The following is a 25,476-nucleotide window of genomic DNA, read 5'->3' on the forward strand; positions in this document are numbered from 1 at the left end:
AACTCCGCAGAAAGGGGACTACCAACCAAGTCTGTTTTTGTTGGGGGGGGGGGGGGGTTTACCAGATGCCAGATCCTGGCACCTTTTATTTATTTATTTATCTATTTATCTATTTATTTATTTATTTATTTTTAAAATTACTGTTGCACCTTATGCTTGTAATAGTTCCAAAAACGTAGACCACGTCTTTTGGAAGTGGTCTGCTTTGCCTGCTAAGAGGAATCTCATCTCTTCCAGAAGTAGTGTTTCAAACATATTTGATATCCACATTTTTATTGTTGGTGTAGGCGCATTTTTCCAGAATTTAAGTATGAGCTTTTTTCCCATTATTAGCCCGTAATTGAGTAAATTCTTCTGAAACACGTTTAGTTCAGGGTTACCTTCCGATATTCCAAAAATGATCCATTCTGGTTTTGGTACCAGTTTTATTTTAATTAATTTTGTAAAGATATCAAATATTTCATACCAGAATTTTCAGTAGACATTCATAATGTTCAGTTGATTTACAGCTCAGACAGTCGTGACTTCTCTCTCCCCATCTTGCAGACTGAGCCACACCCACACTTACAGGTTTTATAATCGCTCCCCCTCCAACTGGAAGTGACGTGGCCTTCATGGTGTGATTGACAGGAGAGAGATTTGCAACATTTTTTTAAACACTAATAACACTTTTATTTTTCAGTGATGGGAACAATCCTCTGCACCTGATGAGTGGCGAGGAACTGAGTAAGATGGCCAAAATTCACAGCTGTAAGTGGTAGCGTTTTATCTAAAATCAATATTCAGTGCAAACACGAAGTTGTCTAGTTTCCACCAACAACAGCCATTTTTTTTGCAGTGCAGCCATTGAAAACCAGTTACCACCACCAACAGCCATTTTGTTTTAGCAGTGGAGCCTTTCAAAGCAGTTACCACCACCAACAACAGCCATTTTGTTTGCAGTGCAGCCTTTTAAAAGCAGTTACCACCACCAACAGCAGCGTTTCTTTTTTTGCAGTGCAGCCTTTCAAAGCATTTACCCCCACCAACAACAGCTTTTTTTTTGCAGTGCAGCCTTTTAAAAGCAGTTACCACCACCAACAACAGCCATTTTTTTTTGCAGTGCAGCCTTTGAAAGCAATTACCACCACCAACAGCAGCGTTTCTTTTTTTGCAATGCAGCCTTTCAAAGCAGTTACCACCACCAACAACAGCCATTTTTTGTTACCCCCTGGGTAGGCGAAAACTTTGTTGAATCTGGATTTGTACATATTTTACTTCGGAGTCACGTGAGTGACTACGTGAAGAACCCGCTCAGTGCGCAGGCGCGGCATTACGCCAGCAGTGCAACAGCGGCAGCGGGAGCTAGGCACTCCCGCAACAGAGAAACGGACCGTCAGGTGAGTATCCTGAGGTCGGGTTTCTTTTACAGGGGAGCCCCTTTTTCTGCTTGTGTTTTACAGGCAGAGAAAAAGGCTCTGGAACAAAACTGTCCCCCGTTCGAGGAGGAACGTTTCCCGTCGGGGGGAAGGGGGGCAGCAACAGGCGGTAGGAGCGACCCGGTGTTCCTCTATTCCCCGACACCGTGCCGAGCCCAGCCCGATAGCGGGCTGGATGTATAGCCACCCGAAGAGGCATCCGGCAGGTGTTCCCGATTTGGGACGGGACGTCTCTCCACCCGCACGGGGGGAGAGAGAGCCGCCTGAGCCGCTGGAGCGGCTCTCGGTGCAGGTGCCTGCGAGACGCGCTGCTTGAGGGGCGCTCTCGCTACTACAAGGCACAAAAGCTCCAGAAGAAGGTGGTAGGAACATTTAACCGGGCGTTCCGCTATCCCCACACCGCGCCGAAGCCAGTCCCGCTAGTGCCTGAGCTGCGGGCTGGATGTTCAGCCATCCGAAGAGGCATCCGGCCGGTGGCTTCCGACTTGTCGGAGGGGACGTCTCTCCACCCGCAGGGAGAGAGACAGCCGCCTGAGCCGCTGGAGTGGCTCCTGGAGCAGGAGCTCCTGCAAGACACGCTACGTGAGGGGCAGTCTCGCTGGAGGGTTCAGGCATACCCTCCACAGTGCCTAGGCACTGCCCATCGCTTCCTCCTTAGTGTGGTTAGCTTTGGGGTGACCAGTGGCTGGGCTGGTCATGAAGAGGGGTCACTGGCTGAACAATATCGGGAGTATGCTTGAGGTACAGGATCAGGAAGAGCTGCTGGGTGTGGCCGCTATGTGGCTCCACCACTAGCGAGATGGCTTTTCAGTCTCAACTGATGGCCAGCTTACTACCTGTCTTTTCCAAAAAACCTCTCCAAGACAGGTAGCCATGAGGCGTTGGTTTTATCACGCCTCCCCTAAATTGCATTTACTCAAAGTGCCCGCCATTATTGGGGGATACATTGAGCAGCGCATTTAACCTAAATATTTTAAAAATGCATTTGGTACCCTGACGTCGGCTATCATGTCCACCTGCTCATTCCAGAAGGGCAGGGTAGTATGGCAAAACACCTGACCCTACTGTTCAACGGTATACCTCATAACTTCTGAAATGAACTCACAAACCTGCCCTCAATCTATGAAATTAACAGGACTATGAGAACGCCGACCTCATAAGCACAGATCCTGCTACCTGGCACTTACCAAACCAGTCCTAAAAAACTGGACGAAGTGTTCAAACTATTCGGCACAAGAGGGCAGAGTCTGGAATGAGCACCACACTAAACCAGACAGCAGTACCTCTACGTGTCCACCAGGGGCGTCTACCTCATGGTACTGGTGAAAGCTCGGGGCCTGCATGCCAAACCTGTAGCATTTTAGGCCACGGCCCAGAGCAGGCCCCAGGGGAAAATGTGCCACCCCCCAACAAACATCGTCCCTACAAGAACAAGGAACCAGAAACCGAAGAAAACAACAATGAAGACAGATAAGTATGGTTCCTACCATCACATAAAGGTTAAGGGTTGTACTAACAAGGGGTGGATGAATCACGCCTGGTTAGGAAGCTATCACTCTTGGTAGTTATATACCAAAAAATAAATACAAGGGGAATAGAATTAATATCTTGCCACCAATTCAGCAAGCACCCCAAGTGGTCTACCCTCCCACGATGGTGAATGTCGCACCATCGTTGATAAACCACTTGAGTATTTCACCAGGTATACCCATTCATGGGATTTGTAACTACTACCATGGATCCAAGGATACTTTATGGTAGACATCGACCTTGAAGATGCACACTATTCAGTACCTTCTCATATAAGTTTCGGATATACCGCAATTACCTGGATGGAGTAACCATGATGAGCGTTGCGGCATTTAAGTCAAAGTTATCCAGAATCAACTAGCCCTGACACTTAGAAACATTCCGTCATGGCATGTCTATATATTAACGACAAACTATCCTTGGATACAGCTTTAGCTGCATCGCTTCTCGGCCTTTTGGCTAAGATCAAGTGTAGTATCTGTTCTTATCAGTTTAATAATCTGATACATCCCTTATCTAGGGACCATATATTAAATTGAATTTTGGAACAGGGAGATGGAATAGGGGCTTGCTCCGTCCACTCCACGCATCGACCCAGTATTGCAGTGCCTCTGGGAACGGTGCACAAAATATATATCCAGATATTTACGTTGACCATCCACAACGTTGTTATCTGGTATTCATTAAGACTATCAGTCATGGTGCATTAACCACCAATCAACTACGTGGCAAAGTAATTGGGATATAGCAGCATTACCAGCTACTGAACTTTGTACCTTTCCTATGAGCTGAGATACTAGTGTTCAAAACTATCTCCATACCTGTAATATGGGGGCAAATGGATTAATCTGTAGTGTTATCATGGAATTTATCGGCAGGAAGGATTATGGTTGTACACTTCCACCTGTTTTGAGTAACATCTTATGTGTCCTGATGTGTTACTGAGCTTGTAATACTTAATGCCAATATGAATTGACTTAAACATGTTATATATTAACTTACTTAATTCTAGTGAAGCATTTGCTCAGTAATCCACCAAATTTGCATGTTCGTTTATAAGATAACAACATCAGTGGTGGCATATACCAAACCACTTGGGCGGAGAACATCGATATTAGGGGACAATTTATTAACAATTGAAAACCGTATGTCGTCAAACATGTTTGACCATCAGTAACTCACCTATCAGGTGAGCTAAATACTGTAAACATACATTTAAACCAAAAATATTTGCTGAAATCACTAAGCAATATGGACACCAGATATCGATTCCTTATATCCAATTAAATCACCACGTACTAACTTACGTCACATGAAACCAATCTCAAGGCAGCGGCAATGGAGACATTCCCGCGTATTGAGGGGTGGGGGGAACCTAATCTCTATGTTTTCCTTTCCTTCTACCTCTTCAATAGGTACTACGGCTTCATCAGTCGGGTACTACGCAAATTACAGTGGACCAAGTCCACAAGCATGGTTCCCAGTGATCCTCGACATGGTCATTAAAAGAATTGCAGAATTGGGAAGACCATTGCTGTGCTTGGATCAGGAGCACTATCAACCTGATGACAGCATTCCGTCGCATATCCTAGGGAACATACCTGAGGAGCATCAAGAAATGGTACACTGTTTCCAAAACAGGAATTACACATTCAACTATAACAAAAAACTGTACTGGAGCTCCTGGCAGGTCTTCACCACAATGAAGGACATGTTCTGTTAGCCTACTCAACTTGGGTACCGCTCATTGGTGATCAGATACAGGAGAGGTATATCAATCCATTCCCCAGAAATAGGTACACCCAAATTGGGATGTCAGTGAAATCCTGACATACCTTAGGGGATGATCACCAGCCAGGTCACTCACCCTGGAACAGCCTACCCTGAAGATGGACATGCTGGTGGCCTTACATCAACACAAAGAGCCAGCTCTCCCATCTACTGCGATGGGACAACATGGTTATAACACCAGATAGTGTCACATGCCCATTCAAGGGTTGGCCAAACAGAACAGACCAGGAACATCAGGTCCAGTCATGAAATTCCGGGCATACCCACCTGAACCACGTTTTATGTGTCATGACCCACTTAGAGATCGACACAATAAGGAATACCGAGGGAGAGGAAAAAGCCTTATGGGTCAGCCACAGGAAACCTCATGGTCGGGTGACGAGCTAAACTATCTCTAGTGGCTCAAGCAGGTACTGGGAGTTGCTGGAGTAAATACTAACGTGTATAAAATCTTATTCCACCAGAACAGCTTCCACGTCAGTAACTAAGAGGATGGACGAGCCTATGGACCACATCCTGGCTACTGCAGGGTGGTCTAGGGAGTATACGTTCCAAACTTTTATAACAAACCACTGACAGAACCTGTATCGTTTGCAGAAAAAGAATCTGCAAAAAATATATAATTTAAGCCCGGGGGAGCAATTGGTCTTGTTGTTGTTAATAACACCATTATTGTTTTTACAAACAGATTCATGGTTGATTACGATAACATACTTCCTCCCTCGAATGACTTCGGCAGCGAGTGAAGTATGAACTGTTACACGGTTTGAAATCACAGAGCTTTGAAGTCTTCACGTAGTCACTCACGTGACTCCGAAGTAAAATAGTAAGATTAAACGAGAACTTACCAGTTTGAAGTTTGATCTGTATTTTATGAGGAGTTACGATGAGGGATTACGTGCCCTCCGCTCCCACCCTCATTATATGGATCAAACTAATAAATTGATGTCTCCTTATCTTTACTATGTTTACTTCAAATAACTGTGTCTATCTGTGATTCCACACCGCTGCTTGGAAGTATGCCGCGCCTGCGCACTGAGCGGGTTCTTCACGTAATCCCTCATCGTAACTCCTCATAAAATACAGATCAAACTTCAAACTGGTAAGTTCTCGTTTAATCTTACTATTTTTTCTCATTGACTGACTGTGTTTGGTTCTGGTATACTGGTATCTGTTCATCATTAGTTGTTCATAAATAAGTGAAGTAACGATGTTTTGTCAAGTCAAGTCAAGTCACTTCTATTTCTATAGCACATTTAAAAAACAACTCTCGTTGACCAAAGTGCTTTACATTGGTGGAGGTACTAACGTTATACAACAGTGGTTCAAAGATTAAGTACATACATAAATACAAACATATAGCCCTCCCTCAGAGGACATCAAGAAAGGCTTGAGAGTGAAGATGAGTTTTAAGTCTCGACTTAAAAGAGTCGATGGAGGGGGCAGTTCTGATGGGAAGAGGGATGCTGTTCCACAGTCCAGGAGTTTTATGCTATTAAAGTTTGCAGGGGTAAACAAGACGAAAAAGGTTGGGAACTCCTGGTGTATAGGATAATGTTAGTGTGCAGGGGTCGCTTGTCGGCGCAGATTCGGTCGGCCAAAGGGCCCGTTTCTGCACGGTATCTCTAGGATGCCATTTCAGGTAATTTGCTTTGTGATATTTAGAATAGAAATAACTTGGGCATCACAAAAAATGTACATTGTAGCCCAATGTGGTGTTAATTGTGTTAAAGGAGAAGCATAGCGTTATAGAACTATACAGAATGGAATTTGCCCTTCATCCAACTATGTGTACTGACCATGTTGCTTAGCCAAGCTAAACCCATTTGCTGCATGTGGTCCATGTCTCTCCAAACGTTTCATAACCATGCCTGAGTATCCGAGGGTCTTTCAAAAGTTGTAATTGAACCCATCAGTACCACTTTCTCTGGCAGCCCTTCCCACGTACACACAACCTTCTGTGTGAAAGTTCAACATCTTTATTTTCACACTATGCTTCACCTATTATTTCATGTATGCAGGAAGAATAATTTATTTGCGTGATGGAAGAACTGTAAAATCGTACAGTGCATCTTACCTAGGCAGCCTACAAGAGTCGCCGCGATTCTGGTGCCGACGAAGTTACGAAAATTCACTGAACATTCCTGTCTTCTGCCTGCCACTGCACATGACAGCAGGGCGGCGCGGTGGCACGGCGGTAGAATTGCTGCCTTACAGTGCTTGCAGCGCCAGAGACCTGGGTTCGATCCCGACTACAGGTGCTGTCTGAACAAAGTTAGTACTTTCTCCCTGTGACCGTGTGGGTTTTCTCTGTGATCTTCGGTTTACTCCCATTCCAAAGACATACAAATTTGCAGGTTGTTACATGTTACGTGTTAATTGGCTTGTTACGTGTAAATTGTCCCTAGTGTGTGGAGGATAGTGTTAATGTGCGGGGATCTTTGCTTGGTGCAGACTCAGTGGGCCGAAGGGTCTGTTTCTGTTTATATTGACAAAAAGTGTGTAGGAAGGAACAGCAGATGCTGGTTTAAACCGAATGTAGACTCAAAATGCTGGAGTAACTCAGCGGGACAGATAGCATCTCTGGAGAGGAATGGGTGACGTTTTAGGCCGAGACCATTCTTCAAACTGAAAATGCCTGTGTGTCTATCTTTGCATTTTGTGTATATATTGACAAAATTGACGAATCTTCTGGGGAGAGGTGTTTGCAAATGTCACACAGGATGTTTTCACTGATGTCCATTTGAAGCAATTGCATTGTGCGCATTCAATGGCAGGAAATTGTGATGAGATTAACAGCTAGCTAATGTTTTACAATGAAAATAACAGTAATGTGTAGATCACACACAGGCACAGAGAAATCCTGCTATGTAGACTGTCAGTGATTGCGTTCTCTTCCAAAGGTAATTTCAGCCTTCCCCAGTGCAATTGGAATAATTCAGTGAATAACGCAGTAGCATAATTGACAGTAGAGCAATTCACCGTACTGCTTGATTTTTCGGTCCAGGATAAATCTTCAATGTAGACACAAATAACTCCAGATGCTGGTTTACAAAAAAAGGCACAAATTGCTGGAATAAGTTGTCGGTTAAGCAGCATCTCTGGAGAACATGGATAGGTCAGGACCCTTCTTCAGACTGACTGTGGTGGGTGGGAGGATCGGGGGGGGGGGGGGGGGGGGGGCGGGAGCTGGAAAAGTGATGGAAGAGGGATAAAGCCTGGCAAGTGATAGGTGGATAGACACAAAATGCTGGAATAACTCAGCGGGTCGGGCAGCATTTCTTGAGAAAAGAAACAGATGATGTTTCAGGTCAAAACCCATCTTCAGACTGCAAACTAGAGGTACGAAATGGTATGGAACAAATCAGAGCCGGCACCGATGGCCAAGGAGACCACTATGGTCATCCTGCAGAATGACTAGGGTGGAGGCGGGATGGAGAGAGACGGAATACAAGGGTTACTTGAAAGTAGAGAAATCAATATTCATACTGCTGGGTTGCAAGCTGCCCAAGCAAACTATGAGATGCTGTTCCTCCAATTTGCATGTGGCCTCACTCTGACAGTGGGCAGAAAGGTCAGGAAGGGAATGGGAAGTGGAGTTAAAATGTTTGGCAACCGGGAGATTGCATAGGCCAAGGTGCACTGAGCATACTGTAGGTGTTCAGTGAAATGATCGTCCAGTCTGTGCTTGGTCTTGCCGATATACTGGAGTCCACACCAAGAACAATGGATACAGTAGATGAGGATGAAGGAAGTGCAAGTGAACCTCTGCGGCACCTGAAGGGACTGTCGGGGTCCTTGGATGAAGTCGAGGGAGGAGGTATAGGGACAGGTGTTGCATCTTCTGCGGTTGCTGGGGAGAGGGTGGTTTGGGTTGGAAGGGATGAGTGAATCAGGCATTTGCAGAAGGAATGGTCTCTGCGGAAGGCGGAAAGGGGTGGAGATGGGAAGATATGACAAATGGTGGGATCCTGTTGGAGGTGGTGAAAATATCGGAAGATTTTGTGCTATCGGCGAAAATATCGGAGGACATCCCATCATTAGTCACATCTTGGGAATACATAATGGGTGAAAAAATTCACAGAACATAGTACATTGATAAGTAGCCTTTTGAAGACTACTTTTCTACATTCAGTCTGAAGAAGGGTCCCGACCCAAATTGTTACCTATCCATCTTCTTCTTCTTCTTCTTTCGTGTGGTGTGAACAGCCTAAAGTTGTTGGACAACTTGTTCTATTTGATCTACCGTTTGTGCACGTCGAGTTGATTGCATTAGTCAAAACATGGCGGACCACATGAAGGTTGGAATCTTCCACCCCTTACCTATCCATGTTCACCAGGGATGCTGCCTGACCCGTTGAGCTACTCTGCGATTTTGTGTCTTTCTTTGATAAACTAGCATCTGCAGTTCCTTGTTTCTACAAGAAAAGTACATGTTTGCTCCCCGAAACAGGCCCTCCAACCGACAATGTCTGTGCTAAATATAATGCCAAGATAATCTAATCTCAACCACCTGAACATAATCCATACCCCTCCATTCACAGCATATCTATGTCCCCATCAAAAACCTTCATGGTGGTGCAGCGGTAGAGTTGCTGCCTTACAGCGCTTGCAGTGCCAGAGGCCTGGGTTCGATCCCGACTACAGCTGCTCTCTGTACAAAGTTTGTACGTTCTCCCTCTGACCGCGTGGGTTTTTCCGAGATCTTCAGTTTCCTCCCACATTCCAAAGACGTACTGGTTTGTCGGTTAATTGGCTTGGTATAAGTGTAAAATCATCCCTAGTGTGTGTAGAATAGTGTTAAGGTGCGGAGATCGCTGGTCGATGCGTACTCGGTGGGCAAAGGACCTGTATCCGTGCTGTATCTCTAAACCAAGTGCCACTATCACAGCTGTCTTCAGCACCACCTCAGCAGCACATTCCAGGCACCCATCACTCTCTGTGTGAAAAAAATTGTCCTGCACTACTTCTTTAAGCTTTGGTCCTCTCTCCTTAAAGGGCCTGGCCCATTGTACGAGGTAATTCAAGAGTTCTCCCGAGTTTCCCCTGATTCGAACTCGGAGAATTACGGTAATAGTCGCTCGTAGGTACTCTGGGCTCTCGTGGACATTTTTCAACATGTTAAAAAATCTTCACGAGCTTAATGCGTTTCCTGAGTACCTGCCGTTAGCGTAACGAGCCGCTAACAGACGTCCCGAGCTCTGACGTACCCGCTACGTACATTCTACATATCGAGTTTGATTTTTTTTTAAACTCGGGAGAGCTCTTGAATTACCTCATACAGTGGGACAGGCCCTTAAAGCTATCTCTTTACTTATAGAGTAAAAGCATCATGCAACACAGAAACAGGCCCATTCGCCCAGCTTTCCCATGCCGACTAAGGTGCCCCATCTATCCTAGTCCCACCTGCCCACGTTTGGCCAATATCTCTCTAAACCTTTCTTATTCATGTACCTGTCTAAATGCCTTTTAAATGTTGTTATAATTTCTGCCTCAGCTATCTCCTCTGGCAGCTCATATCATATCAAGTGGGCATGCAGGTGCAGCAGGCAGTGAAGAAAGCGAATGGTATGTTAGCTTTCATAGCAAAAGGATTTGAGTATAGGAGCAGGGAGGTTCTACTGCAGTTGTACAGGGTCTTGGTGAGACCACACCTGGAGTATTGAGTACAGTTTTGGTCTCCAAATCTGAGGAAGGACATTATTGCCATAGAGGGAGTGCAGAGAAGGTTCACCAGACTGATTCCTGGGATGTCAGGACTGTCTTATGAAGAAAGACTGGATAGACTTGGTTTATACTCTCTAGAATTTAGGAGATTGAGAGGGGATCTTATAGAAACTTACAAAATTCTTAAGGGGTTGGACAGGCTAGATGCAGGAAGATTGCTCCCGATGTTGGGGAAGTCCAGGACAAGGGGTCACAGCTTAAGGATAAGGGGGAAATCCTTTAAAACCGAGATGAGAAGAACTTTTTTCACACAGAGAGTGGTGAATCTCTGGAACTCTCTGCCACAGAGGGTAGTCGAGGCCAGTTCATTGGCTATATTTAAGAGGGAGTTAGATGTGGCCCTTGTGGCTAAGGGGATCAGAGGGTATGGAGAGAAGGCAGGTACGGGATACTGAGTTGGATGATCAGCCATGATCATATTGAATGGCGGTGCAGGCTCGAAGGGCCGAATGGCCTACTCCTGCACCTAATTTCTATGTTTCTATGTTTCTATACCACCATGCTCTGTATGAAAAAGTTGCCCCTCAGATTCTTTCCCATCTCACCTTAAATCTATGTCCTCTGCTTTTTGATTCCCCTATTCTGGGTAAAGGTCTCTGCATCTACCCTATCTAATCCCCACATGATCTTATACACCTCTATAAGGTCACCTCTCATCCTCTCATGTTCTAAGGAATACAGTCCTAGCCTGCTCAACCTTCCCCTGTAGCTCAGGCCCTCAAGTGCTGGCCATCAACCTCGTAAATCTTCTCTGCTCCCCTTCCAGCTTAACAACATGTTTCTGACAGCAGGATAACCAAAACGGAACACAATACTGCAAATGCGGCCTTACCAGTGCCTTGAGGGGCTGGGGATAAATGTTTGATCACAGTGGAGTAAATAGAAGTGAATTTGTGAAGGTGAGTTATTGAGCAAATTTGTACACACTTAGTGCCAGCTGTCAGTGGCAAGCTACTGCTCTTTTAATGGAGACACAAAAGACCGCAGGTGCTGGAATCTGAAGCAAAAAGCAAGTGCTGGAGGAACTCAGTGGATCAGACAGTATCTGTTGAGGGAAATGGAGTTTGAGGATTTGGGTCTGTGTCTTTCCTCTGGACTGAGCAGAGGGAGATAGCCTATATAAGGAGGCGATGGGAGTGGGGCGGGAGTTAGCACACGAATAGTGGATTGAGGTGAGGAGTGGGTGGATGGCCAGTGGAGTCAGATGGGGGAAAGAGGGGTGAGGACATCTCTGGTGGCTGGGATGTGATATGTGGAGGAAAACAGGGGGCTTAGGATGATGATATCTCATGGGAAAGGAAGATGGAATAAGCTAGTTGCCAGCCATTAAAATTCCCCTCCCCATTCGCATGCTGACCTGTCCTTCTGTGGCCTCCTCCACTGCCAGGACGAGGCCAAGTGCAAACTAGAGGACCAGCGCCTCATATTCAGCCTGGGTGGGCTACAACCCAATGGCATGAACATTGAATTCCACCATTTCAGGTAACCTGCTCACTCTTAGTTTATCCATCCATCTTGATCCTCTTATACCTATATTTATGTCCCATTGCACCCTAGCCCTTCTACATTCCATCTGCCCATCACCCATATACTGCACCCATCAGATCATCTGCCCTTGCTGTTCACATCAGCCCACCCCACCTCCCTTATCTGGACTCATGCTGCACCTCCCTTTCACAAAGTTAATTCCTGGGATGGCGGGACTGTCATATGTTAATAGAATCGAGCGGCTGGGCTTGTATACTCTGGAATTTAGAAGGATGAGAGGACACCTTATTGAAACATAGAAGATTATTAAGGGTTTGGACACGCTAGACGCAGCAAACATGTTCCCGATGTTGGGGGAGTCCAGAACCAGGGGCCACAGTTTAAGAATAATGGGTAATTAAGAATGGAAATGAGGAAAAACTTTTTCACACAGAGGGTTGTGAATCTGTGGAATTCTCTGCCTCAGAAGGCAGTGGAGGACAATTCTCTGTATGCTTTCAAGAGAGAGTTCGATGGAGCTTTTTATTTTTTTAATTTTTAATTTTTATTAGAAGCAGTGATCATAAGTATAAACTGCGGCATATGACATAATACGTTTATTGTACAGCTTCAATTTTAATTTTTAGCTAAGATGAAAAAGAAAAAGAGAGACAAAGCAAGAAAGAGAGAAAGTAAAAGAGAAAGTGAATGTGTAAGAATAGAACCCCTAGACTACCAAATAGGTGTAGTCGAAGAGTGAGTAAGTAAAAGAAATGAGAAGAACATAAAGAAATAAAAAGACAAAAACAGAAAGAAAAACAAAAAGTGATGATAAACCTGCTTCATTTCTCTCCCCACCCATCACCCAACCCATAAGTCGGTTTAATTCCAAAGTTATATACTATCCTTATAATGAATCAATGAATGGAGTCCATGTCTTTGAAAATTGCTCTGTTTTTTCTGATAGAGCTTTTAAAGATAGCAGAGTCAGGGGATATGGTGAGAAGGCAGGAACGGGGTACCGATTGTGGATGATCGGCCAAAATCACAGTGAATGGCGGTGCTGGCTCGAAGGGCCGAATGGCCTACTCCTGCACCTATTGTCTATTGTCTATTGTCTATTGTCTATCAGTTTCCATCATCGTTACTTCACCGTTCACAGTGCCAGCCTCTACTAATTTCTCCAACCCCTTCTCTCTCCCACTTGACCCCACCCACGAATCTCCTGGATTTATCAGCCTTGTAGACAGACACAAAATGCTGGAGTGACTCAGCGGGCCAGGCAGCATCTCTGGATAGAAGGAATGGGTGACATTTCAGTTGGAGACCCTTCTTCAGACTTATGCAAGATCTGGCCCCATGATCCCCCATCTCTTTATATATCCCCTCCAATCTCCAACCCAAATTGCCAGCTGTTCATTTCCCTCCACAGATGCTGCCTGGCCTGCTGAGTTCCTCCAGCATTTTGTTTTCTTTTATTCCTTTTTAAATTTATTTTCTCCCCCATTTCACTGATGCAGCCCGGCCTGTTAAATATTATTAGCATTTTCTCTCTTTTTTCTTCTTTAGATTTCCAGCATTTGCATCTTTTTCACTTTGAAATAAAGATCATTTGATTCCTACAGTGTGGTTTTATGTTAAAGTAATAACATCTGCGGGTGATTCATAGGTGAAATATGCAGAATCTTAAAATAAACAGGATGCATAATGCAGCCCAGAGACATGCCACAAATATCAGCTTATCTGGCGTCTTTGTATTTATTCCAAGAAGCATTTCATAAAATGTATTCCATATTCTAGCAAGTCACAGTGCACCCTAACTGTAAAGTATCATATAAGAATAACATATGTTGATGATAACAGACTGGGTCTAAACCTCAAATCCATTAAACTTTCTATTTGCTTTTTCAATTCTGTCAGATCATGATTTTCTTTAATTGTTTTAGTAGAACATCCATAAAAACCAAATCGGTGCTTTTGTAACGAATATGAATCTGACACAGACTTGACTGCATTTTCTAGCTGTATGTTTAATTTAAAATTAGCCGTCATCATTAGAGATTGAAATGGATGGTTCAATTTTTCAGAGCCATAATCTTCTTTAAATCTCAGCATGGGGGGCAGGTAATAGAGAGAGACTTATTATGTGCAAAATGTATGCTTTAAGGCATAAACTCACAACTCTGATGATTAAAATGGATGCTCTCCCTGCAAGCTTCGTACCCTTCACTCATTCAGCCATGGTACTGCCTTTATTAAATCCAACTAGGCAATTCCAGATCTTGTTCTAATCCTGGCTCTTTGGTATCAGAATCATTACTTTTTCCTCTCAGATACACAAAAAGAATCCCTCAGCAACCTCTTAACGCACTCTCCACCAACTGCCCGATAGAGGCATTAACTCATTAAATTTTACCTCTGCTTCAGTCTCTTGACCAGAATGGTAATATTAGCCCTGTTAATTGCATTGGTTCTAATTAGCCAAAAGCCAGGTTGATCACACACACTAAAGTAAAGGTTTCCAGTATCGACATCTTATGAGTCGATTCAGCATTTCAAACAGGCATTACATGTTGCTTGAATATTAAGGACATGCAATCTCAACCCACGCAGATAGCTGTATGAGGCCACAAGGGGAATCTTTCACCCAAGAGTTAAGAGTGTTTAATTGTCACATGTACTGACAACGGAACCATGAAATCTCTACTTGCCACTGTTAAATGCAACACTCACAGATAATATATAATTATGAAAAAAATCAATAAATTAATAACCATAATACTTGTGCACAAATCTAAGGCTGTAGTGCAACAAAGGCACAGTCCATAGAAATTCATAGTTGCTGAGGTTATTGTTGTGTAATGTTCATGAGACTGATGCTTTCAAGGAAGAAGTTATTCTTGAGCCTTGAGATCAACATTTTCTGGCTCCCATACCTCCTTCCCTATGGTAGGAGTGAAATAAGAGTGGTTCGGGTGATGTACTGTAGGTCTTTGATGATATTGACTGTATTTCGAAGCAGCGCACCCTATAGATCCCTCTGATGGTGAGAGGATCTGTACCCATGATAGATCAGGCAGTGTCTATCACTCTGTCATCTCCTTCATTCCTTGGAGCTTGGATTGCTAAACCAGGCTGTGATACAACCAGTCAGTATGCGCTTTACCGTACACCTGCAATACTTCAATAAAGTATTTGTCAACATAAAAAATCTCTATCTCCTACTAAGGCATTGATGGGCTTTCTTTGTGAGTGGATCAATGTGCTGGGCCCTGGGCAGATCTTCAGAGATATGTACACCCAGGAACTAACTGCACAGGCCAGGGTACAGAGTGAGTAGAACAGGGGACTGAGCACACAGCCTTGAGGTGCTCCTGGGTTGAAGGTTGTCCAATGCGAATGCTGACTTTGGGGAAGATAATGAAGTGGGAAATCTGAAGTGGTTCAATGTGCATCAAATCTATTTTCATAAAGATATTTAGACTTGAAAATAAGGTATCTGCCAATTGCCAAAGGTTGACTTTGATTGTCATTTAATTAAACTGATCACAGGATACTCCGTCAATGCTTATTTAAAATTATTGTGGTCTTGACGAGGATTATGTAGATTGTCAATAGTCAAGAGTCCTTTATAGTCATATGTCCCAAAACGGAATAATGAAATTCTCACTTGCAGCAGCACAACAGATATGTAAACAGATATTGTTGGCTTTGCACTTTGGTTCTCCATCAGCAAACCAGCATTGCTAATTGCTAAAGCACTCGAGATATACCACTTATTCCTACCTAACTCATGGAAGGGAATAAACTCCACCCAGTGGTCCTCCTATCTGAGGAAGGATGTGCTGGCTTTGGAGAGGATCCAGAGGAGGTTCACGAGAATGATCCCAGGAATGATTGGGTTAACATATGATGAGCATTTGAAGGCACTGAGCCTGTACTCACTGGAGTTTAGAAGGATGAGGAAGGACCTAATTGAAACTTACCAAATAATGAAAGGCCTGGAGAGAGTGAATGTGGAGAGAATACTTCCACTAGTGGGAGAGTCTAGGACCAGAGGCCGTAGCCTCATAATAAAAGGACGTACTTTTATGAAGGAAATGAGAAGGAATTGCTTCAGTCACAAAGTGGTGAATCTGCGGAATTAATTGCCACAGATGACTGTAGAGGCCAAGTGAATGGATATTCTTAAAGCAGAGATTATGACAGATTTTTGATTAATAATAGCTAGCAATGTTACAAAATTTTGAGATTTAAAAAATCAAGTCTGTAATTTATCCCATCAGATAAAGCATAAAAAGAAGTTTAATTTGACATCTAATTCACTTTCATATCTCATGTATTTAAAATGTTATGGCCATTTTCAAACTCGGAAATTAGCATCTTGTTCCCTATTGATTTTCTATGGACGTAACAAAAAAGCTGTGATCGTGGACAGTCAAAAGCCCATAACTTTCTTAAAAATTAAGAGAACTGAATGAAATTTTCAGTTATCATAGATTGAACCATTCTGAAACAAATATAAAATAATCTTACTTGGATGACATGAAATTAAAGCATATAATTAGTTAGTTACCCAAGTGTAGCTAATTTCAAACTTTAATTACTAGATCTAAACATCTATCCATTTCTTAATAAATGATTAACATTTTTAAATAGCCTAAGTGTGCAAATAATATTCATAAATAATTCACAATAAAACATGATTTTAAAATCTCATTTACATTAATTTATAGGCCAAATGGAAGGAATTTAGTGTTCAATTGCTGTAAATTAAAGTCCATTTTAAATTAGCTTTCTAGTGGGATCCTGTGAACGCGCTGGTTTAGAACGTTCACATTGCGGTAGATTTGTGCCCTCAAATGCCCAGAAAAATACTGCGGGATATAATGGACCCAAAATTAGCTACTCGCAATATTAAACTTTGTATAAAGGGATCTTAAGAAGCCCTTTTTAATGTAAAAATAAGCTACATACCTTCTGTGGTTTGCTCTATGGGACCCTGCGGTTGCTGGTGGTCGCGGGTTTAGAGGTTGATTTTTAAACTACTATAACTATTATCCAAGGCCTTTAAAACTAATAATAGCTTTTGCGACGGGGTCTTCCAGCGATTTTTCGTTAATAATTAACAAGGCTGAACATCTTCGATTTGAACAGCCTAGAGAAAATCGCGTTTTAAACCCGCCCCCTCTAAACGGCGCCAAAATCGCGCACACCCGCAGCGACAGATTTTCAGCGACGCTTCAGGTAGGCTTTGCAATATACCTATAATAGCCATGTCCCACTGTCATTCAAAAGCTCTCCCGAGTTAAAAAAAAAAATCAAACTCATGGAAGCACGTAGAATGTACGTAGCGGGTACGTCGGAGCTCAGGGACGTCTCTCAGCGGCTCGTAACGCTAACGGCAGGTACTCAGGAAACCCGGTAAGCTCGGGAAGACTTGTGAAGCTTTTTCAACATGTTGAAAAGTGTCCACGAGAGCCCAGAGTACCTATGAGCGTCCATTACCGTAATTCTCCGAATTCGAATCAGGGCAAACTCGGGAGAACTCTTGAATGAACTTGTACAATGGAACAGGGTTTTAAGGATGTCAGGGCCGAAGGCAGGAGACTGGGGTTGAGAGGGAAAGATAGATCAGTCATTATTGTATGGTAGAATAGACATGATGGACCGAATGGCCTAATTCTGCTCCTAGAACTTGTGAACATGAATCCAATGAGGAGAGATGACTCTGAAGTAGTACCATTTTATACCAGGCCTGGCTGTGGTTACGTGGCATTGGCTTGTTAATGTAAAGCTGCACTTCAAATGTTTTGAAATATATATTTATAACGAACATTTAAAAATAATTCAAGAACAAACCAACTCAATATTCTGTCTACAACAGATTCCACAGCTTTAGTTGGGTGTGCACAAAGCATGTTGCAAGCTGGACAATTTCCAACCGGTTGTAAGGTATTTGATTTTGATTTAGAGTGTTATGAATCAGATAGACTGAAAACTGTTTAGTTTGAAGTCAATTTGACACTGATTTGTGTTGAAAACTGCTTCACATTGGCACTCAAGCAGCTGTAGAACTACATCTCAGGACATCAAAAGAATATTTTTTACAAGCCTGAGCTGCCAGCAAGAAGAATCGCCCACCGACAATGCAAATTGGAAAATCAGAGGCAAATTGGGTGAGTATAAAAAAATCTACTCGAAAAGAGCTTATAATATATAGACACATGAATATTTGATGCTTTATTAAGGGAACCAGCTGAACTGGAATCTATTAAATTTGCCTAACTGAGGTATTTCATAAATAAAATTGAACTATGATACCTTCACACCTAAAGATCGGTATTATTTAGCATAGGACTATTTAACACATTCATTTGATATTCCTCTATTAACTATTTTGGCAAAGAAAGAATGTAAATTAAAATATATATATCTATTATTGACTTCTGATCCTTACACCTAAAATATATTTGCAGGATTATGGTTTGTGCCAGAATATCATCCATCAAAATAACCCACTACTTAAAATGCATGGTATGATATCTTGTAGTGTGACATTTATAATAATTAGCATGGTAATGCATTGATATCAAATAATATTGTCTATTATTTAAATAATGTTGTTTGATTCTATTTTAATTGGTGATTTTTCTTTTGCTTGAAAAACAAAATACATTCTTGAACAATGTTGAGGGAGCATTACATTACAATTTAAATCAATTCTGCCACTTTCTCAACATTAATCTTATATGTACAATGCATGAAATAACATTTTCTCCTCTTGCTATTACAGTTTTGCTTCAGCCCATATTGGATTGTATTTAGGTGATTATTGCTAAATTTGACACTCACATTTATTTTCAGCCGTGACCTTATTATGGAGGTGTATAAAATAATGAGGGGCATGGATAAAGTGTATAGCCATAATAAACACAAAATGCTGGAGTAACTCAGCGGGACAGGCAGCATCTCTGAGAGAAGGAATGGGTAACGTTTCGCGTTGAGACCCTTCTTCAGACCATAGTCTTTTCCCAGGAGTAGGGGAGTCTAAAACTAGAGGGACACGATGGGGCATTTTTTTTCACACAGACGTTTTGGATAGTTTGAAGAATTGTTCTGTCCCCAAACTTCACCTATTCTTTTTCTCCAGAGATGCAGAATAAAAAGCTGAGCAGAATATCCAGAAATGAGCATGAATTGATATATCAAACATAAAATTAATTAAATGGTAATGATCCATAGAACTGGAGCCTTTAATAGAGGACAAAACCATGACCAAGATCATGAGAGGCAGCTATAACATGATGAATAAATGAGATTCCAATATTGTCATCATCGAGTCATAGATGTATGCAGTACAGAAACAAACCAATCAACTAGTCCATGCCAACCAAAGTTACCTGGCGAAGCTGCTCCACCTGCTCCACCCATTCCATATCCCTCCAAATGTTTCCTGTCTATGTATCTATTCAAGGTTCTTTTAAATGTCGTATTTGTTCCTGCTTCGACCATTTCCTCTGGCAGCTCAATCCATATATATCCACCATTGATTGTATTGCAGTTAGGTGATTATAGCTAATTTTAATACATATTTATTTTTCTTTGCTTGACTTGATTTTCTTCTATAATCTTGCTGGAATCATTTCTTTCCTCCCAAAAAATTGCCAATATAGGTTGGATCATGGCTTGAGTTCATTCCAATAGTTTTTTTCAACTTCCTCTTGCTATTACCCCAAAACTCCAGACACCATTCTGGTAAACTTCTTCTGCACCCTCTCCAAAGCTTCCACTTCCTTCCTGTAATGTCGCAACCAGAACTGCACACAATACAGCAAATGCAGCCCAACCAAACTCTCATAGAGCTGCATCATGACTTAACAACTCTTACTGCCCCGGCCAATAATGGTGAGCATACCATACACCTTCTTTACCGCTCTATCTACGTATTGCCACACTCAGAGAGCTGTGGACCTCTAACCTAAGATCCCACTGCACATCAATGCTGTTAAACCATCTGGCTAAGGAAATTCCTCCTCATCTCCTTTCTAAAGGTACGTCCTTTTATTCTGAGGCTGTGCCCTCTGGACCTAGACTCTCCCACTAGTGGAAACATCCTCTCCACATCCACTCTACCCAGGCATTTCATTATTTGGTAAGTTCCATCCAGTATGTGGGGAGGGAATGCTTCAGGTCAGGGCCCTTCTTCCGACACTGTATTTATGTGTGTTGAATTACGTTTCCGTGATGTGGTTTCATAAATGCCAAGCTTTGAATGGCTCTATATTTCTAACATTAGGAAGAAGCATTGAAACATAGAAAACAGGTGCAGGAGAATGGCATTCAGCCATTCAAGCCAGCACATCCATTCAATATGATCATGGCTGATCATCCAAAATTAGTACCCCGTTCCTGCTTCTCCCGATATCCCTTTATTCCATTAGACCTAGGAGCTAAATCTAGCTCTCTCATTGAAAACGTGCAGTGAATGGGCCTCCACTGCCTTCTGTGGCAGAGAATTCACAACCCTCTGGGTGAAAAAGTTTTTCCTCATCTCAGTCCTAAATGGCTTACCCCTTATTCTTAAACTGTGACCCCTGATTCTGGACTCCCCCAACATGGGGAACATTTTTCCTGCATCTAGCCTGTCCAATCCCTTAAGAATTTTATATGTTTCGATAAGATCTCCTCTCATCCTTCTAAATTCCAGTGAGTATAAGCCCAGTCGATCCATTCTTTCATCATGTCAGTCCCGCCATCCCAGGAATTAACCTGGTGAACTCCCTGCACACTGCACTCCCTCAATAGCAAGAATGTCCTTCCTCAAATTAGGAGACCAGAACTGCACACAATACTCCAGGTGCAGTCTCACCAGGGCCCTGTACAACTGCAGTAGGACTTCCTTACTTCAATACTGAAATTCTCTCGCATAGGAAGCTCCCAGTGAGCGCTACGCAGCTGTTCTGGAGTGGACTCAGCCGGCGGCACGGTGTCGTGCGGGAGTCGAACCGGCCGGCAGTCGACTCGAACAAGAACCAGCTCAGCGGCTGAAGTGACCATCGAGAATGAATACGGGCCGGACAAGGACAGACATAGACCGCCGAGAACAAATATCAAGGACGGGCCCGGTGGCCGTCGAGAACAAAGACCCAATGGCCACGTGCGGGGGAAGCTTGGAAGCCCTGAAGACCGAAGAATCGAGGAGGGAGCTGGTGATGGTGTCGGATGTGAGGAGTGGGCCGGTAGGAGAGGGACCGGCTTATTACCTCTGGTGCCTTGAATGTTAGCTGCAGCAGGTACTCCCGGGACACAGGGGCAGTCGTAGAGGAGAGGGACATCGAGCCGCAGGCCAGCAGGCTTCCTGGAACGAGAGCGCTCTAGGACTTCCAATATGTGGACTGGACCTTGGACCTTGTTTTATTTTATTTTAAACCGCAGCAACATTGTGACGACTGTGCATCTTTCTTTGTGCAAAATAATTTTACTGTGCCGTGCATACGTTACAATAAAGAACCATTGGATTATCTTGCGAATAAAATTATGATTGGTAAAGCTTGAGAAAAATTCAGCAGAAAGCTGTCATAAACTGTGACTTTACATGACAAGAGTTTTCGGTCAGTCTGACATTTACATCCATGTGAGTAGGTGGTACATGATATTTTTTTTAAAACATTAACCATGGCACCACAATGTTGTTTTGGATTTTCATGTTTAATGACAACCGAATGTGAAAGGTCAGAATGCAATAAGAATCTCGTATTTCAGAGTGTAGCAAAATCAGCAACATTATCTCTTTTTCTTGAAATATATGTAAGCTTTCCACCTTTATTTGTATAGCATTACTTAAAAACTTAATACAATTGAATAGTATTTGTTTGACATCCCAGTGTTTATCTGACAACATTGCAAATAACGTGTGCAACTGGCATTTTTGGTTATTATTCCTCTTTTATGGAATCCTGCGGACAGCAAACTAAATTGATTTATATCCTCTTAACATAAATTCTTAATAGGATGCAGAGAATAACTTGTAGCACAGCATGTGGGGCCAACTACAACCAATCAGAGAAAGTCTGAATAAATACAGAGAAAAACATAATCAATTTCAATATTCTACCGTCCGTGAACTGAGATTGCTGGAAATCTTATTTTGACATGTTGTGCAGCAGCAGATAATCCAGCCATGGTTTGTTGTAAATAAATCAAAATGTCAGATTACAAGGGCGCATAAATTTAGGTATAAATTTAAGGCAGGGATTAGACAATAGATAATAGACAATAGGTGCAGGAGTAGGCCATTTGGCCCTTCGAGCCAGCACCGCTATTCATTGTGATCATGGATGATCATACACTATCAGTACCCTGTTCCTGCCTTCTCACCATATCCCCTGACTCTGCTATCATTAATAGCTCTATCTATCTCTCTCTTGAAAGCATCCAGAGAATTGGCCTCCACTGCCTCCTGAGGCAGTGAATTCCGCAGATTCACAACTCTCTGGGTGAAAAAGTGTTTCCTCATCTCCACTCTAAATGGCCTACCCCTTATTCTTAACCTATGGCTCTTGGTTCTGGACTCCCCCAACATTGGGAACATATTTCCTGCATCTAGCTTGTCCAGTCATGGGATGGGAACACATGCGGACAACAAACTCCTGTGTCAATGTCAATATGGGCCTGGGTCATTTTAATTAATGGGTTACACTACTGTTTGAAGGGTGAATTGTCCTGCAGATTGATCATTCAGGTAACTGTCATTATCATCTGTCCACCACAGCTTTGGTTAAAGTCAGCAGATATTTAGAAGTATCTCGACCCGAAACGTCACCCCTTCCTTCTCTCCAGAGATGCTGCCTGTCCCGCTGAGTCACTCCAGAAATTTGCGTCCCAGCTTAGATATTTATTGAAACACGTTCATCCCAAATACTCCAGTCGCCTCCTCCTCAGCATCAATAGCAACAACAATCACACTTTCATTTCCAAGCTGCCTTTAGTGCAGTACAATGTTGTAAGAAACAGTAAAGTATTTTTGTAAATTATGTAAATTTAGACAGCGAGCATATTGGGAGCAACAGGGCAAGTGAATGATCATGACAATATCTTTCAAAGAGTGTCTCAAGGAAAGAGAGATGTGGAAAGGTTTGGGGAAGGTATAAGGTCAAAGATGGATAATAATAATAATAATAATGGATGGGATTTATATAGCGCCTTTCTAATACTCAAGGCGCTTTACATCGCATTATTCATTCACTCCTCAGTCACACTCGGTGGTGGTAAGCTACTTCTGTAGCCACAGCTGCCCTGGGGCAGACTGACGGAAGCGTGGCTGCCATTCTGCGCCTACGGCCCCTCCAACCACCACCAATCACTCACACACATTCACACACATTCACACACAGGCAAAGGTGGGTGAAGTGTCTTGCCCAAGGACACAACGACAGTATGCACTCCAAGCGGGATTCGAACCGGCTACCTTCCGGTTGCCAGCCGAACACTTAGCCCATTGTGCCATCTGTCGATGAAGAGAGAGCTGTATTAAAAGTGGGGAAACATAATAAGCCAGAATAGGAGAGGCACAAGAATTCCAAAGACCAGTCAGGCTGGAGGATTTTACTCAAGCAGGGTAGGACTTCAAAGCACGACTGAAAATATTAGAGCTGTGGCATATACCATGGCATGGTATAATAAGTGTGTGTAGTGATACTGCCATATGTTGGTCAGCTTTTGACCTTGATCTGTATTGGATGGCAAATTTATGGTGGTCGTGGTGTTGGCAGAACAAAAAACACTTGTCTATGAGTGACGGTTTGTTACGTGAAAGGGTTTGGTCCAAATTAAAATAAGGACTGCAGTTATTTGTATGAGCTCAAGTTTATTACGAAGAAAATGGGAAGAGAAGATTACAATAGTCAGCTTCAGACACAACAACGTAACAGGTGCAGATGTTATCAGTGAGTAAGCTGGAAAAAAAGCAACTCAGCACCATAATGCAATTTTCAAGTCTCTGAAGGGATTTACCTCTGTGGGAGGTGATATGTAATTCCTCACATTCTCACTTTACTGCCCGGTGTCATAGCAACACTGTATTGATGAAGTAGGGGTCGACCTTGTCCAGCGTGATGCTGCTGGCTCTTTCCACAAGGAAAACTCTTTCCACTGCTGGCTCTGGCTGTAAGCTGCGCTCATTCAACAGGCTCACCCGGCTGCTGTTAGACCTCCCGCGCCCACCTCTGCCAGCTCTACGAGCCGTGACCACTGCAAATTTGCCATCCAATACAGATCCTGCCAAAAACTGAACGACATATGGCAGTAACTCTATTTCAGTAACAACATATGGCAATGACTCTGTAACTCTATAGATGAATCTGCATCAGCTTGGTCACATTTGAAAAGGACAAATTGCAGCAGTCCATAGATGGGTCATCACAAGTTTGAACCCTCAGTAGCTATCAGCCAAGAATATCTTAAGGTCTGTAAGTGGACCATAAGGACTCCCACCACCAGCCCTCCACCAGTTCTATTCAGGGCATACAGGGTAATACTTCATTGGAATTGGATGCTCTGGAAATGCCTTTGGTCACCTAGATAACAATTAAGGAGAAGTCAGTTACGCTGCTTATGATTTAAGGAATCATCGTTAACTAATTTGGCGCTTTGATTTGCCATGAAGTTTCATTGCAGTTTACGAAGTTTCGTTCTGACTGGTCCACAGGTCTCTGCTTAAAGTTTCGGGGCAGAGGAGAAGCTGGATAATGCAATGGAGATGAAAGTTGCCAATCTTCATAATGGAAAATTAATTAGATTTAGATGCACAGTTTAAGATCAAACTGTAGGCAAAGTTTATCCAAATCAGGATAACTGGAGATGCTGAAAATCTAAAATTAAAAAAAAAACAGAAAATGGAATGGAATGGAATGCTATTTATTGTCATTCAAACCCAGCTTTGAACGAAATTTCCAAAATGCTGGAAATAATTAGCAAGTCAGGCCGTTTTTGTGAGAATGAAACGTCCATTCTGATGAACGGTCTTCGTGCTGAAATGTTAACTGTTTTTCTTTTAGCAGATGTGGCCTGACATGCTGAGTGTTTCCAGAAGTTGTTGTTTTCATTTATGTACAAACTGCCTTCAGTTTCATTCAGCCTGAAGCATTATTGCGAGAGTCAGACAAAATCAATACAAGTCACTGTGGTTTCACACATTGATATAAGCAGGACAAAGAGCTCTAAAACTAACCATGAGCTAAATATGTTGCACATCATTTTTTTTTTTTTTGAAACAGGTCAGGCTAACACATTGTTAAATAAATACTTTCATAAGTGGATTAAAAAATTGGCAGCACGCTTACAGAGATAATAGAACTACAGCATTACTTCTTGCCATTAATCGCACCTGCTGAGGATTCCCACATGCACATGCCAATTTTTGAACATTTGTTGCTATATCTCCATTTATTGCAGCTTTAGACTGTCTCCTTTCTAATTTCCAACTACAGGGACCGGCTATTTTGAATTTATTTTTTCATGAGAAAGTAAAATTCAAATTCAA

General features: G+C 42.7%; 1 non-coding gene across 1 annotated transcript; it reads left to right on the plus strand.

Annotated features, from left to right (window-relative positions):
- Positions 1-3,387: 3,387 nt before the first annotated feature.
- Positions 3,388-3,579, plus strand: LOC116983188. Its single transcript, XR_004414639.1, has one exon. It is a non-coding gene; the product is annotated as a U2 spliceosomal RNA (small nuclear RNA).
- Positions 3,580-25,476: the final 21,897 nt, after the last annotated feature.

The sequence above is a fragment of the Amblyraja radiata genome, chromosome 1 (genome assembly GCF_010909765.2).
Source record: "Amblyraja radiata isolate CabotCenter1 chromosome 1, sAmbRad1.1.pri, whole genome shotgun sequence".
NCBI classification, from domain to species: Eukaryota; Metazoa; Chordata; class Chondrichthyes; order Rajiformes; family Rajidae; genus Amblyraja; species Amblyraja radiata.